Genomic DNA, 16,021 nt, shown 5'->3' on the forward strand with positions numbered 1-16,021 from the left:
GAACTAACCTTTGCCAATAAGAGAGGTTTCCCATGTCACATAACAGTGTAGGCCAGGTTCCCCATGTCACTTAACAGTGATAAGGACAATGAAGGCCGAAGATCGAAACTAGAAAACACTGGAAATATCTGTCGATTCATACCATATTTCGAGTAAGTTATACATAAACATATCGAGCGGGCAATCAAGGAAACTGTAACGCCATTACCATTTTTGGAGCACAAGTCTTAAATTTACAAAATTCAGAGATTAAAAAAATTAATCAGGTTCGGTGGGGTTTTTTCAACTGAAGAAATTATAACTGAACAGTTTGAACAAGACCTGTGGGTCCCCACAGAAACATTGAACCAAATCCTCAGGACTTAGGGTAGGTAAGTTGTGAGCAAAGATCCCTTGAAATATTTATAGCGGATATCCAATGATCTGAAACCCTAGATTCTATCTAGGAACGAACTTATTATTCAAGCAGGGTTTCAAGCGAAGACTCTGAAAGACAACATAGGCGGAAAGAAAAAAATTAATAATCGAAGCACCTGGAATAATAGCAGTCGAAAAACTGTTAACCAACACGGTCGTGACGACGGAATAGCAATCTTACCTGCAATCTAAGGAATTACCAAACTATTACCTAGGCTTTTTAAGAAACTGTATCTATTAAATGAGATACGAGAGCAGAAAAAAAAAACGGTACTTCCATTCCTGAAAATTCGAGGCGCTACACAGACACCCCTTGGAGTTCTGAACAGAAATAGGAAGCGACGCATTTAGAAAAGGTTAACTCCTGCCAAACTCGGAATTTTTACAAAAAATTCTGTCAGAGGCTATTATATTACGTGAGCCTTCGAAGTTATTTGGACCACCAATATAGAAATGATGAGGAAATAATACCGTGTAGAGCAAACCCACAATGGAACTTACCGTTTGTAATCACCCGTACCGAAAAAAATAAAGGGAATTTAAAGGCAATCAAAGGTGAGTTGCAATTGTTAATCCCTAACTTCTCCAGATGGGCCTCATGCCTCCATGCGCTGGCTTTTCCTGGAGCGTAAAGATTGCAGTCGTAATGGCAATTGAATCAGAGACGAGGGGCGAGGTTGCAGAGCTTCTTTCCAGGAGGAGCAGCGACGCAAATGGACTCGGCACAACGCAGCAAGAACGAGGGTAAAAGGAACTCCTTACATGTGAACCGTTGATTGAAAACCCTAGGGAGTGATGAACCTGGATCTGCTGACATCTCAGCTGGTCCTTACATCTGACACCTCTACGTTGAAAGAGTGCCCGAAAACTCATACTTCGAGAGTGTTCTATAGATTTCGCTGACACAAAACTTTAGAGATTCGTAACTGTATATCTTATTAACCAACCTATATATTTAAAATTTTATAATATAGTTACACCGTAGCTAACCATGAGTTTGATTTTTTTTATTCCCTTGATATAAGGAATTATCAGAGCCAGCGATTTATCTTGATTTAGCATCCACTAAATTTACAAAGAAAAATACTCTAAATAGTTTCATTCTAATTCATGTACATATGACTCCCGTAAAATAAGTAGCAACACGCTTATTATACTTGTAAATAATTAAGAGGTGCATTTGTAAATCCTCTTTGTTGCTTCGATCTACATCCCAAGCTGAAAATATCACTGCAAGATTTATCATTTCAAAATACCTCGAGTGAGGTGAGGAAATCCTTTTAAAACTCCAAGAGTCATCAAAATAATATAATATTAAAACGCATTAACGTGTGAATAGACGTGTGGTTGGTTGTTCGGTGGGAGGCAGGGAAGAGATGCATGCCAATGGAAAGGGTAGGTAGTCAGTAATAATTGTTGTAGTAGGATGGGAGTAGACGTTTGTACAAATATATATACAAAAGGCGTTGCGGCTCGTAAAGCCAACAACATTCATAAAGTTAACAAAATTCCGACCGTTGAATAGCAGGATAGTTTTAACGATGAACTGAAAAACATGGTCAAAATATACATATATTGTCAAGATGCAGTGGATGATATGAAAATATTTAAGTGAAATTACATTTTCATAAAATTTTATTATTATAATTTTAAAAAACAAATTATAATATAAAAAAATATGTTTTATTAATAATATTTTAAACAAAATATTGTGTAATAATAATATTGATTTTAATTTATTTTTTTAATTATGATGATGATTAATTTCTATTAATACTAATGTGGTTTATGGAATTTAAGCAAGTAAAGATTAATTGACACTCTTTAATATTTTATTTCTATGCTAAAAAGAAGAGAAAGAAATGTTCCTAAATCAGTATGGTTTTGCTAACTTAACAAGTCAAGAAAGTCGGTAGTTTGGTAGATGTTTTGGAAATTTGAAATAATGTGAATAAGAGTGAGGCAATCCAAGAGAAATTGTTTTTCATCTTCAACCCTTTTAATATTGCAAAGGTGACAAATTCTTTCATCCCAAGGTGTTTCACTATTTTGGGAATAGACCAATGTCTAATTTCACTTCAAAGTGCATGTGAATAAGTTTTTTTCTTTGCAATGTTCATTTTCTTCTTAGTACAAGTCAAGAAAGAGATAATTATGGTTAGTAAGATTGGGGTTGATCATCTCCTTATAATATGTTATCATCATTTTTCCCTCTAACTCTATTGGGCATAGAATCCCCCCACAGCATGTTTTGGAATTCAAAGCCCAAATTTTGAGTTAATATTGTTGTAAAGTTCCGCAAAATGTGAGGGGAAATGTATGTTAGAATGATAGAATTGTCCGCCTTAAGTTTTGAATGTAATATCAACCTACCCATGAAATCCCCCCACAGCATGTTTTTGGGTTCAAAGACCAAGTTTTGAGTTAATATTGTTGTAAAGTTCCGCGAATTACGGACGCAAAATGTATGTTAGAGTGATAAGGCTATCCGCCTTAAGTTTTGAATATAATGTCGACCTAAGTTTTGAATGTAATGTCGACCTACCCATAGTCCGCAGACCATGAGATTGTATAAATAGATCATAGCTCCAAGTGTAAAAAGGATAAAGGAAGTAAGAGCGAAGTATGAAATAGAAGCACAGAGCAATGCGCAAGTATCTTGAGTCGTAGTGGCAGTAAGAAGCTCTGCAGCTGAGTGCGCAAAGGCCTAGTAGACTCTGCCACTGAGTTCTTAGACCCCTGCAACTAGGTGCGTAGGGCGGAATAGTCTATATCCAAAGGAAGAGAATACTAAAGAGAAGTTTTATTTGAATTACGTGTATCTGTCTTGAGTTATTATCTGTTGAATATGAATTACAATCACACTGTTTATTTATTGTGCGCACTTGTATGAATTGTGAATCTTGTTAAGTATAACTAAAAGCATACAAATAAGGTAAGTAATTAATGGCATTGTTCAGCCCGCGAGTAGGACTGCGCGAATACAACATTACAAGCTGCGAGGTACAAGTAAGTGTACGTAGCAACGTGCGCGTAAAGTCGAACTGCGAACCACTTGAACCCATCAGACCACCCTAGGGTGTGGAAACTTGGTTCTAGCATTCTCCCACACTACTTCATGTGAAACCTCAATCTGCACTCCACAGACTGTTGCCGAAAGGACCAATAATAGCCGAATTTTTTGGCTAAATCACCTATGAACCTGGGTCAGGCCCAACAAGTCAACAAATGGTTCCGTTGTCGAGACCAAGATCTGCGTAAGTGATGTCTAATGTTGTGTCACTAGAATCTGACGAAAAAAGAAATTGAAAAGTGGTTGGACAGAGAGATTCACGAGTTCGTGGCGCAGGAAAACAGGAATCTGCGAGTATCAAAAGAACAGTGGTTAGAGCACTACTTATATACGGAAATCCACGAAATTTTTTTGCGTCTTTCCCCTCTGAATTGTATGAGTGGATTGCGAAGTTAGCAGACAGTCAAGGAAGGTGTAGGCTCGACAAACCAATTGTGTGGACTCTAGAATTAGTGCACAGATTATAAGCATCGGAAGATAAACTTGCACACACTGTGGACCACTGGCTCAATCAAATTATAAAAGGATTTGTCACAGAGTTTGCGGTAGACATGACAATAAGTTACAACAAGGCAGAACGATGCTTCCTCAAAGGACCGCGAGGTAGAGACATTAAATCATTAAACACTTTGATGAAGCTCTGCAGCTGAGTGCACAAAGGCCTAGTAGAGTCTGCAGCTGAGTGCGCAAAGGCCTAGTAGAGTCTGCAGCTGAGTGCTTAGACCCCTACAACTAGGTGTGTAGGGCGGAATAGTCTATATCCAAAGGAAGAGAATAATAAAGAGAAATTTTATTTGAATTACGTGTATCTATCTTGAGTTATTATCTGTTGAATATGAATTACAATCATACTGTTTATTTACTGCACGCACTTGTATGAATTGTGAATCTTGTTAAGTATAACTAAAAGCATACAAATAAGGTAAGTAAGTAATGGCATTGTTCAGCCCGCGAGTAGGACTGCGCGAATACAACATTACAAGCTGCGAGGTACGGGTAAGTGTACGTAGCAACGTGCGCGCAAAGTCGAACTGCGAACCATTTGAACCCATCAGACATCCCTAGGGTGCGAAAACCTGGTTCTACCACTCTCCCACACTACTTCATGTGAGACCTCAATCTGCACTCCACAGACTGTTGTCGAAAGGACCAATAATACCCGAATTTTTTGGCTAAATCAACTATGAACCTGGGTTAGGCCCAACAAGTCAACAAATGGTTCTGTTGTCGAGACCAGGATCTGCGTAAGTGATGTCTAATGTCGTGTCACTAGAATCTGACGAAAAAAGAAATTGAAAAGTGGTTGGACAGAGAGATTCACGAGTCCGTGGCGCAGGAAAACAGGGATCCACGATTATCAAAAGAACAGTGGTTAGAGCACTACTTATATACGGAAATCCACGAAATTTTCTTTGCATCTTTCCCCTCTGAATTGTATGAGTGGATTGCGAAGTTAGCAGACGGTCAAAGAAGGTGTAGGCTCAACAAACCAATTGTGTGGACTCTAGAATTAGTGCACAGATTAGAAGCGTCGGAAGATAAACTCGCACGCACTGTGGACCACTGGCTCAATCAAATTATAAGAGGATTTGTCACAGAGTTCGTGGTAGACATGACAATCAGTTACAACAAGGCAGAACGATGCTTCCTCAAAGGACCGCGAGGTAGGGACGTTAAATCATTAAACACTTTGATTAAAATTTTATTACGTGAAAAGCAGGTTATGTGAATAAATTGATGTTTTGGACTACGCGAAGTGGAAGGATCTATAGAAACGAAGGCAGCACAGAGAGACTAGCCCCTTGATTTCACCTCAGCAGAAAAGTGAAAAAGAACTCACGAAAGTCTCTCCAATGATCGCGATTAGTTTGAAAAGGCAGTGAATTCCGCGCATAAGACCCCCACCTACACTGCCACCTATTTCACCATCATCACCCCCATCTCCACCCACACCACCTCCACCACCACCACAGTTCAATATGGCAAGCATGATAAAATTGTCAGTATTCAAACGGGTAGGGAACGGAGATTTAGACCAATTTTGATTCGTGGTAAAAGCCGTATGAAAAACACAGGGAGTCGCGAATGACTATAAAGAATGAAACACTAGTAAGCATGTTACAGAATCATGCACTAACATGGTACATTAAGCATTCTAATGACCATTCACATGCAGGGATCGCAAATATGCAGGCTGTGCTCAACAGGAAATTTAGCAGGCCAAAGTCGGAGACACAATCGATTATCAGGTTTAAGGAAGTCGCAATGCTTCTACGTGAGACCCCATGGGATCTGGATCAGAGACTGAAGAGTATGATTCGCGAAACCAACATGACCTTGACAGATGGACAACACCGCATTGTTTGCAGCGTCACTAACACCGCATTTAAGGATGGCGCTATTGCAACAAAAGCTATCCACCTAGACCGAAGCTTTGAAGATTGCAATGAGACTACACGAGACCCCAATACAAGATCCTAGCTTGGGAGTCCAACAAATCCACACGCAACTGCAAAATTTGTGTTTAGAAATGCGGAGTTTGAAATAAGACAGGATAACTCGACTAGAGGCATGCGAGAAGGTATGGTGCATAAAATGCAAAGGCCAAGGGCATGACAAAGACCATTGTCCAGTCTAAGTGAAATACTTAGCGGTAAGAGGACCGATGCCATTAAGAGCGTAGGCACAAGAAGGACCGAACGCGGCACCTGCAATATGGTGCGCGATTTTTCAGATAGAAGGAAAGCACACTACAAATAACTATCTCCTATTACAGAAGTATATGCAGACGTCCTAGCAATTGTTATGTAATTTCTGCACGTCAGTAGGCCATGACGAGCATACCTGTAGAAGTTATGAACTGATGATTGATCAAACTCCTACCTACAAAGTGCAAACCGAAACGCGAGCCCTCAATCCAAATGTAGGGATGGCGCGCGCTGGATTTCAGGGGCGCAGAGGAGGGTCGAGGTGAAATGGGACCAAGAATGGGTCGCGGACCACCGATTTGTTACAATTGCAAAGGGCGAGGGCATTATGTCCACAATTGTAAAAATCCAACGAGAGTATCATATTTATATTGTACTCAGTTTGATCATGAGACGGATGACTGCCCTACACTGATAGCGAAGCTACGCGATAAAGGGATATTCCAACCTCCCCCGTCTCAGAATTTACAAATGATGAGGTCTGAACCATGCGAAGAGGACTCGAATGTAAACATCGTGCTTCGAAGCGGTATCACGATAGAAAATGACAAAAGAAAACCACCTAAATAAAGTGTGGGTGTTCGCAAAGCTCCTACAAAGGAACCTGAATTTGATTTGGGTCGCGCGAACGAAACATTCATGGAAGCTAAGAAGAGCTTCATGGAGGCCCCCACTTTGAGTAGTAAGGATCAACTAGAGCCGGAAATAGATCCTCCAATGATCACTACTTTTCTTGAGAGATGTATGAAGTTGTTGCACAACAACAAGGTTGTGAAGGGACTGCAGAAGCTTATTCTAGGTGCGCTAGGTCGGGAGAACCGCTCGTAATTCAGAAGCTCGGAAAGCACACATCGCGAACAAGAAGGGAAATGAGATTGATTACACAAATCAAGGAATATGAAATGGATCAAGTAATTCTGGATCTAGGATCGGATGCAAATGCATTGCCAAAGCAAACATGGGAGTGCATGGGTAGGCCCGAATTGCAATGGTCACCTATTCAATTACAAGTGGCAAACTAGCAGAAGATCCTACCGCTGGGAAGATTGTATGGAATAATAGTAGACATTGAAGGTGCGGACGCACTTGCAAATTTCGAAGTGATAGAGATTGTCGATGATAGCAATCCCTATCCTGCGCTATTGGGAATAAATTGAGCCACTGATATGAACAGAGTGATAAATATAAAAAAGCGCAAAATGATTTTTGAGAAAAAGTCATTGCACGTAGTAGGACCTTTAGACCCTGCAGAAAGATCGTACTACACAGCGCCGGTGTGCAACGACGAAAGCGATGACGAGCTAGACTGTATCTACAAGATAACCACTCAGGAACAAAATTGGGTGAATCCTATAGCAGATTGCAAGATTTCGTAGGAGCGCGAAATCTCCTACACATCAAATTCGGATGAGGAAACAAAACAATGGCAAAACCAGTAACACAAAGTAACCACGCTCAACTGCAACATAATGATAAGATTACTGCGCTACGGGACAACAGAGGCAAGGGATTTGCCAACGTAGGAGGGGTTGACAACGGTAAATGAATTCTTGAATGAATTTGAAAGCGAAGTGCCATAACAGCAACAATTCAATGCTCTGAAATGGGCATTACGCGCTACGCCCGCAAGGTGGTGGGGTACGCACCAGCAGAGTTTCGAGGACTGGCACGAATGCATAAAGAGGATGCGCTTATGATTTGGGAAGCCTCAAATGCAGGGGGAAGCCAGGAATGATGAACGAAACAGCCTGCACTCTCACCTTTCCAGACGGGTATAGGCGTATGGTACGCAACATGTACGAACACACACCTGTCTCACGATAGGAAACGGGAACAAGCAAAAGCAAGAAAACAAATGCACAAACAATGAAATATGATAAAGACCTAACAAGCCAAAAATCATACACGAGGAAGCCTTTGACAAGGTGTGCAAAGTATTAAACAGGGTCCACCATGTGAGATGCACCAACTGGAACCTGCGCGTACTAGCAGTTGGATGGGCTTATAGGACCATGTGCAAAACTCTGACCGTGCAAACACTTCCAACGCTGAAGTATGAAGCGGGCGCTGAAGTCCCTATGGATCATGCGAAGCCAAGACTATGCATAACAACACCTGTAGATATGACAGTCCGCACAGACCAGAACGAAAAAATCACACAACTACGAGAAAAAACATATAGCACTTAAAAAAGAAATCTGATGGGGAAACTTTAGACTTCGCAAACTTGAAAAAGACTGGGTACGACTAAGGGAGAAAAGCGCTTTAATGGACGCAGAGGTCAAAAAACTGGAAGACGAAATAAAGGAAGCATTTCCTATTGAAAAACCAAGAATGGTAAGGCAAGGTGTGTACAATCATACTGACAAATTGGAAAATTATCGTCATGAATTGGTTAGTTTGTTGCCTTGGCTTAGACTGCATATCATTAAACATAGTGACCAGCGCTGCGCATTACAAATAGCAGAGTGCGTGATGCCGATCAACACAATGAAAGAAGTGAATTCTCTGCAAACTATGATAAAGGACGGGATGGTGCCCCGAACGGGTGGTGCGACCACCTGACTAACCGTAGCAAGAACAGTCTTAGCATTCTAAGCAGGAGAAAAGGAGCACAAGACTATAAAATATTCTGCTTGAGAGCTGTGCGATAGTGGAAATGCCCACAGAATCAAAACGTCACAGAGTTCATGACCGCGCATGGAGGGTTGCGCTGCCACACGGGTTCACTGGGAAGTGACTGTTGGTGTCACTATTCATGATGGGATGTTTGATTTAAGGCCAAATGGAGCAAGCAATGAGCATTTAAGACGTGAGATATGGACAAAATTTGGGGAAATCTGCCGCCAAGAAAGCATTAATGGCCCAAAATTGGGGGGCATGGTCAAATTTGAATTCAAAAGGTGTTATAAAACTCAAAGGGCTGACCAGTTAACAACACTTAGTTATTTGAGAATTGAGCGCTTGAGAAAAGCACAGAGAATTGAGAGCCAAGTGATCATTCAACCCCCAAGTTCGCAAGAGATAAAATACAATCTAAAGATGATAACGACCACTAAAGATGGGTTGGGAATTGAAGAGGTAACTGCCAGCGAGGCCACACAGACCCAAATGATGGAGGATGTTCCAGAAGGCGCCGAGGTAGTAACAAAAAAACCCAAATCATCGCAAACACAGAGGCCCAAGAAGGATAAACAGGTAATGGGTCCAGTACTCATGTCCTCGAGGAATCCACGGCATAGCAAACTATCCATGGAAGAGAAGGGGAAAGTAGTCACAATAGAAACAGATGAGAAAGAAGAGGACTTTCAAGCCCTAATCGCCACAGCGAAATAAGAAGAAGTGGAGGAGGATATCTAATTGTTGCACTCTACAACAAAATTGCCAACATATGTCCCTCCGTGGAAAGAGATAACCAAAGCGCCGTAGAACCTGGACGAAACGAAAAGCTCACTCCAGACCCCTCTCCTCCCCAACGACATTGTATTTGAGAGCACGCACCTAGGTTGCGTACCAACCATGAAATTTGAAGACTGGAACCTCGCTGACAGCGAGAAGTTCCCACACCTAAAGACCGAGAACTTAATGAAATAGAACACCAAGGGGTAAGTGATAACGTTAGAGGAATAAAATGGTTGCGCTGTGTGGAAAAGGCCGGGTTGCTGCACTTACTATGGATACCACATTTCCACCACGCACCCATCACCATTTTCGTCATCAGGGAGCTGCTCTGTCTGGTGCATGATGAATATCTATGGCTGGAGGAGCCTATTCCCATCATAGCATACCTCATTCATCGTATTTCTTAGCTCCCCTGTACAAAAAAAGACCTCGCGACTCTAGCCGGAAAAGGTAGCGATTTGGCTCTTGCAGAAGCCATGAAGGCAAAATATACGTTGGAGAAGAAGAAGAGGGGCTACACCATCTCCAGCATCAAAGACAAAGGGATGCACGTAGAGACCCAACTCCTGGCCAGCAAACTTATGAAAAAGTGTCGCCACGATGAGGTACCAGCGCCGATGGTCGCGTTGGCTGAGGAATTCACTGAAGGGGTCTAGTTCAACTAGTCTGAATTCCTCCACGATGAGTTTTTGACAAATTGTCGCGAAGCCCAAGAGTAGGGTAAAACCTTCCACTATGCATGGTTGCTATTATCCATATTGCTAGTATCAAGAGAACTATCGGAAGACAGTCTATTCCCCAACATTGACAGAGAGTTACCAGAGGCTGCGAAATATGCTTCGCTATGGGCCACCAAAGACGCAAAACGAATTCACAACACCAAAATTTTTTGGGTCCTCATGGAGGCGAGCATCTGGATGTGGATCAATCACAAGCCGCGTCTATCACCTACAGTACACAATAGCCTGCAGAGTTTTGTAGACTTCAAAGTTAATATGTGCAACATCTATATCAGGGCGCGAAAGGATTCGACAAAACAGTGGACGAAACAACTGTTTGTAGCCATTGACGACGCGATTTTTACTGTCTTGAAGACATGGCCTCTCGAATAACGCATCCTAGACCTGGCAGAACTGGAGAAGGAGAAAACACAAAAAAAAAAGATGATGCTAAGCTCTGTGTCACTCAATTGGTGCATAAAATAGATGACGCTTGCCGATGAGTCTCGGAGCTGGCCAACGCAGTCGATCTACTGGTAGAAGTGTGGATCCACAGTTTGGTAACTGGAGTTCGCGAGGCCAGAGAAGAGACAACAAAGGTTTCTCTGGCGCTGAATCTTCAGATCGTCGAGCTATGGCTAAAGACGCAAAATTCCACTCCCCCGGAAGTCCGAGAACAGTGCACTAGCTCTATCATAGCAAGGTTGGAAGAAATGGGAGATGCAATGCGCGACTGTACCAACATGTTGGAACAAACACTTGAGGTCCTCACAACTTTGCAGGAGGACCCCAACATCCAACGCCTAGAGACAAAGGTGCGTGAACTCCAGCAGCAATATGACAACGTCAAAGGGACTACGCAAATGGTAGTCCTCACTTAGCAGCTTGCAAGGATGCAGCAAGCCAAGGCATTAAAGGAACAAGTGGATGCAATGCGCCATACGGAAGTAGTTCTCAAAGCGCGCGTTTAGCCATGGGTTGACGAGGCCTTCATAATCACGACGAATATTAAAGGGAAGCTTGCACACATTCAAGGGATGCATGCACAGATACAGGACAACATGCTAAACACAAAGGTCTCAGACGAACGCATGCAGCAGGTTCAGCGAGCAACAACTCAGTGCGCTACAGACATCAGTACCATTCAAGACCAATTGGAGGGACTCCGCGCCAACAGAGTGACTCGAAGGCAAGTCACAATGTTTGTGTTGGGGGCCTGTTGGGCATGGAATCGCTCCACAACATGTTTTCAAGCTCAAAGCCCAAGTTTTGAGTTAACATTGTTGTAAAGCTCCGCAAATTGCTGGCGTGAAATGCATGTTAGATTCATAGGGTTGTCCGCCTTAAGTTTTGAATGTAATGTCGCCCTACCCATGCTCTACAGACCATGGGATTGTATAAATAGAGCATAGCTCCACGTGTAAAAGGGAGAAAGGAAGTAAGAGCGAAGTATGAAATAAAAGCACAGAGCAGTGCCTAAGTGTGTCTTGGGTCGTAGTAGTAGGAAGAGACTCTGCAACTGAGTGCACAAAGGCCTAATAAAGTCTGCAGCAGAGTGCACAGACCCTTGCCACTGAGTGTGCAAGGCCGAATAGAGTCTATAACCAAAGAAATAGAATAATAAAAATAAGTTTTATTTGAATTACATGTATCTATCTTGGGTTATTATGTGTTGAATATGAATTACAATCATACTATTTATTTACTGCGCGCACTTGTATGAATTGTGAATCTTGTTAAGTATAACTAAAAGCTTACAAATAAACTAAGTAACTAAGATAGAATTACTAGTAAGGACTTGAGTAATAGCATTGTTCGACCTCCAAGTAGGGTTGCACGAAGACAACATTACAGGCTGCAAGGTACGGGTAAGTGCTTGTAGCGACGTGCACGTAAATTCAAACCGCGGACCACTTAAACCCATCAGACATCCCAAAGGTGCGGAAACTTGATTCTAACACCCTCCCATACTACTTCGGGTGAAACCTCAGTATGCGCTTCATGCGCTGTTGCTGAAAGGGCTAGTAGTACCAAGATTTGTTTGACGAAATCACCTTTGAACCCAGGTCAGGCCCCAACAAGCCAACAAATTCCTTATCATCCCACAACTTATCCTTAAATTTGGAAGTAATAGTATTTTAATATTATCCTTTTCCTCCAAGATGATCTCATTTTATATCCCCCAATGGTCTAGCCAAGATTGGGCATCCTTATGTCGTCGCTGCTTGAACCAGAGGTAAGAGTTTTCACTACAATTAGAATCAATTTTTGGGAACCTCTTGGCTTCCATGGTGTAAAGCTTCTTCTTATACATGAAGTACCTAAACATAATCATTTTATCAATGGGAGAGATGCTAGCTTCTATCAAGATGATATGATAGGGGGTATTCCTTTTAATCTTGAGGATGTAGATTATAAATTGCTTTTAGATCAGTTTGATCTTCCTCCACAATTCTCTATATATACTGCAACCCCAAACCTTACAACCAAATAAAATAATAAAGATGACAAGAGGAACATTTTTTTACTCCAACCCCAATGATTAGTCAACTTACAGTTGTTTCTAGCTCATAATAAACTTTCCAACCTCGAATAATCATTTTTTCAATAATAAAATTCCAGTTGAGTTGATGATGAATGTCAATACCTAAATATTTGTGAGAAGCTTATCATAGATCAAATTATCATGGTTACTCTTTTTGGATTTAATTATCATGACTTTAGTCTTTTTTATATTAACAGTCATACCCATATTATAGCAAAAATCATGTAGGATTTTAAGCTGCATGTCGAGATCACATGGCCTATGGTTAGAAGAACAATATTGTCAACATAAAGAAGAAGAGTGATCACCATACTAGCAAGCATGGGACCACATCTTGCAACTTCCAAATACACTTCTAACTTTTTGATGTAAAAGCCAAAAGGGTAAGGGAAAGGGGACACCTTTTCTTAACTCCGAGATCGCATTTAATTTCTTCAGACCATCCCTTAGCAGTCTTAAGATTCAAAACAATGCCCTTGTATAGTTGAAATACAACAACTCAAGAGTAATCATCATCTCGTCAAGTCTTTGTCCTATCTTATCCCAAGGATTGCATCAACAACTTTTCTAAAGTCACCAAAGAAACAAAAGAAATAAATTTTACTATTGTGACATTCCTAGGAAATGATCCTAAGAATGACAAGATGGTCAATAGTTGAGTGATGACTCCTAAACCCAACTTGCCTTTCAGATCTTTTACCATGGTTTTCAAGCCATAGGCTAATCTTCTTTTCCAAAATGAGCCCATATAACTCGGCTAAAATGTTGTTAGTCATAATATTCCTATACTTAGTGTGAGAGCTTTTATCCCCACCTTTAAAAATAAGCACAGTAAGGCTTTGTGTCAAAGGCTTAGGTAAGTCGTGTTTTACCATCAAATTGAGAAGTTTGTGAATGCGAGGGATGAGGATAGACCTCCCCTTTTTGAAATGTGGATGTTGGTAGCCTTCAATATCCCTAGCTTTCCCATTAATGAGTTTCTTAATCTCGAACTCCACCTCTTCCAAAGAACATCTATCCTCCTCTATAAGAGTGTTTAAGATGTTTCCCATGGTGTTCGAGTAGTCATAAAGATTCTTGAGATAAATATCTCAGTTCTTTGAGGGGGTCAAATTATTTTATTTTGTTTTATGAAAAAATATATTCTTCCAAAACTTTCTAGGATCGGCTCTAGAAAGGTGAAGAAGACACTCTTGCCTCTTATTAATATAAAACATTTTATTCCTTTCGAAAAGAGCTTTGCACAATCGCTTTCATATAATTTTTACAACACCAAAATTTGAAAGTTATATTATTCTTTTTATACGACACTTTAGTAGAGAATTTCTTAATGGTAGTGTAAAGGGTTGTAGTAAAATTTTAGCAAATATGATTAATCTTATGATTATACATTAATAAACCTAAATCCCTATTTAAATCCTATAAAAAGAGATTCATTTGACTTTTGTGAAAATGAATGTGGCTTTGACTCTCACAATTATTTTGCATGTGGTTGGTGTGTATGTCAAGATTTAAGGTTAAGGATAAAGGTTTATGGTCAGAATCAAGCTCGGGGTCATTTCGGAGATAAAAAATTATATCGTTGAGAACATAGATGTCAAATATTGCATAATCCACATCACTACTGCCCAGCCCATGGATACAAGTCATGTGGGCAAAAGTTGTCCACTTACTAATTCCATTACAAATTATAAAGTCTTGGGCACTAAAAGGCTTGCTAAGCTCGATACTAGAAAGGTTTTCAATTGTATCTTCAGAATTTCTTTTCAATTTATTAGCTAAGTCACAATCCTCATCGAGTCGAAGGAGGTTAGGGTTAGAGTTCTTAATTAGGAGAGTACCCTGGTTAGTAGCGGTTCTAGCATTGAAATACCCAAGAAAAAAGAAATTACCTTCATTCTTTAGTCTATTGATATCATGTTCTCAAGTATTGAAGGGGAAATTCTTATCCAGACTGCTTTTATTATAGGAGGTAGAGTTGATAGGGGCAAAACAAAATAAAATAAAATAAATGAAAAAAATCCTATTGGTTTTAGAGCCAGAAATTTTGATCCACGTACCGATTGTGGGGGGCAGGGTGCGATCTTATGAAGCTAAATGTGAGAAGAAATATTATTTTTTACATAACAAGCTATATCTTATGAAGTTAAATGTGAGAAGAAATATTATTGTTTACATAACAAGCTATATCTTATGAAGCTAAATGTGGGAAGAAATATTATTTTTTAAATAACAAGCTATACCGCTGAAACCTCTATGAGAGGATTTCCTATTCCAAGTTGAACAAAGAATGAATATTATAGTATTACTTATGCACTTATAGTTTAACCATTTAATTTTGAATTTATAATCATCTAAATTTTCTTAATAAAAATATGAATTTACTTTTTAATGTAAATACTACTAATCTTAATGGTTTTTTTTTACAAGTAAATTAGGTGTTTTTGGTTCTAATTTCAGCTACTAACTTAAAACAATCATACCTTCTCATCCAAAGGATTTTTTCCAACTGTGATACATCGTTGGAAAGTTCTCAAAGAGGTTTATCCAACCATATTATCTATAAATTCATTTGGGTATCATAAATTTTACCAACGTGATGGGGAACGAGCTATCATATTACTTCCTTTGATTCATGAATGACATTGTTTCTCCTTTATAATTCCCTTTTCACATCAATAACACTAGTTGTCATCAACGAAAACATTATATACAAGTAGTGAAAGATGACAATGAAAAAAGAGGTGGACACCTTCAAGAAAAACAAAACTTGGGACCTAGTAGAACTTCCTAAAGAGAGAAAGACCAAACTCCTTCACATAAAGATGTAGGTTGAGAAGACAAAGATTGATGCTATATTTAACTCAAGACCGCAAGAAAATCTCACTGCAATAGAGTTGGTCATGAAATTGTGATTTCAACTTCGTAATCATCCAAGCCCATATACATTGGGATGGGTATATAAATATTTATAGTTAAAGTTATAAAATTAATGCAAAATTAGATTTGCTACCAATGTTGATTTCAGTGACGCAGTAGAACTTGATGTAGTTCCCCTAGACGTATGTCGAGTGGTGTTTAAAAGTTCCTACTTGTATATGCGAATGCGAGATGAAATATTCACGCAAAGAGCTAACCAGTACAAGGTCATCAAGGA

The 16,021-nt window shown here is 40.0% G+C and overlaps 1 long non-coding RNA gene across 2 annotated transcripts in view; it reads right to left on the reverse strand.

Moving 5' to 3' along the window:
• LOC149212477 (uncharacterized) overlaps positions 1-1,233 on the reverse strand; it is a 35,432-nt gene extending 34,199 nt beyond the window's left edge. Inside the window, exons 1-3 of one of the 2 annotated variants that reach the window (XR_016250772.1) lie at positions 919-1,233; positions 534-781; positions 9-128 (exon numbers count right to left, since the gene is read on the reverse strand). This is a non-coding gene — a long non-coding RNA (uncharacterized LOC149212477). The other variant, XR_016250771.1, reaches the window with a different exon arrangement.
• Between the last annotated feature and the right edge of the window lie 14,788 nt (positions 1,234-16,021).

This window comes from Pinus tabuliformis, chromosome 1_1 (genome assembly GCF_031772625.1).
Source record: "Pinus tabuliformis cultivar Carrire ecotype Pingquan chromosome 1_1, CPIR1, whole genome shotgun sequence".
NCBI classification, from domain to species: Eukaryota; Viridiplantae; Streptophyta; class Pinopsida; order Pinales; family Pinaceae; genus Pinus; species Pinus tabuliformis.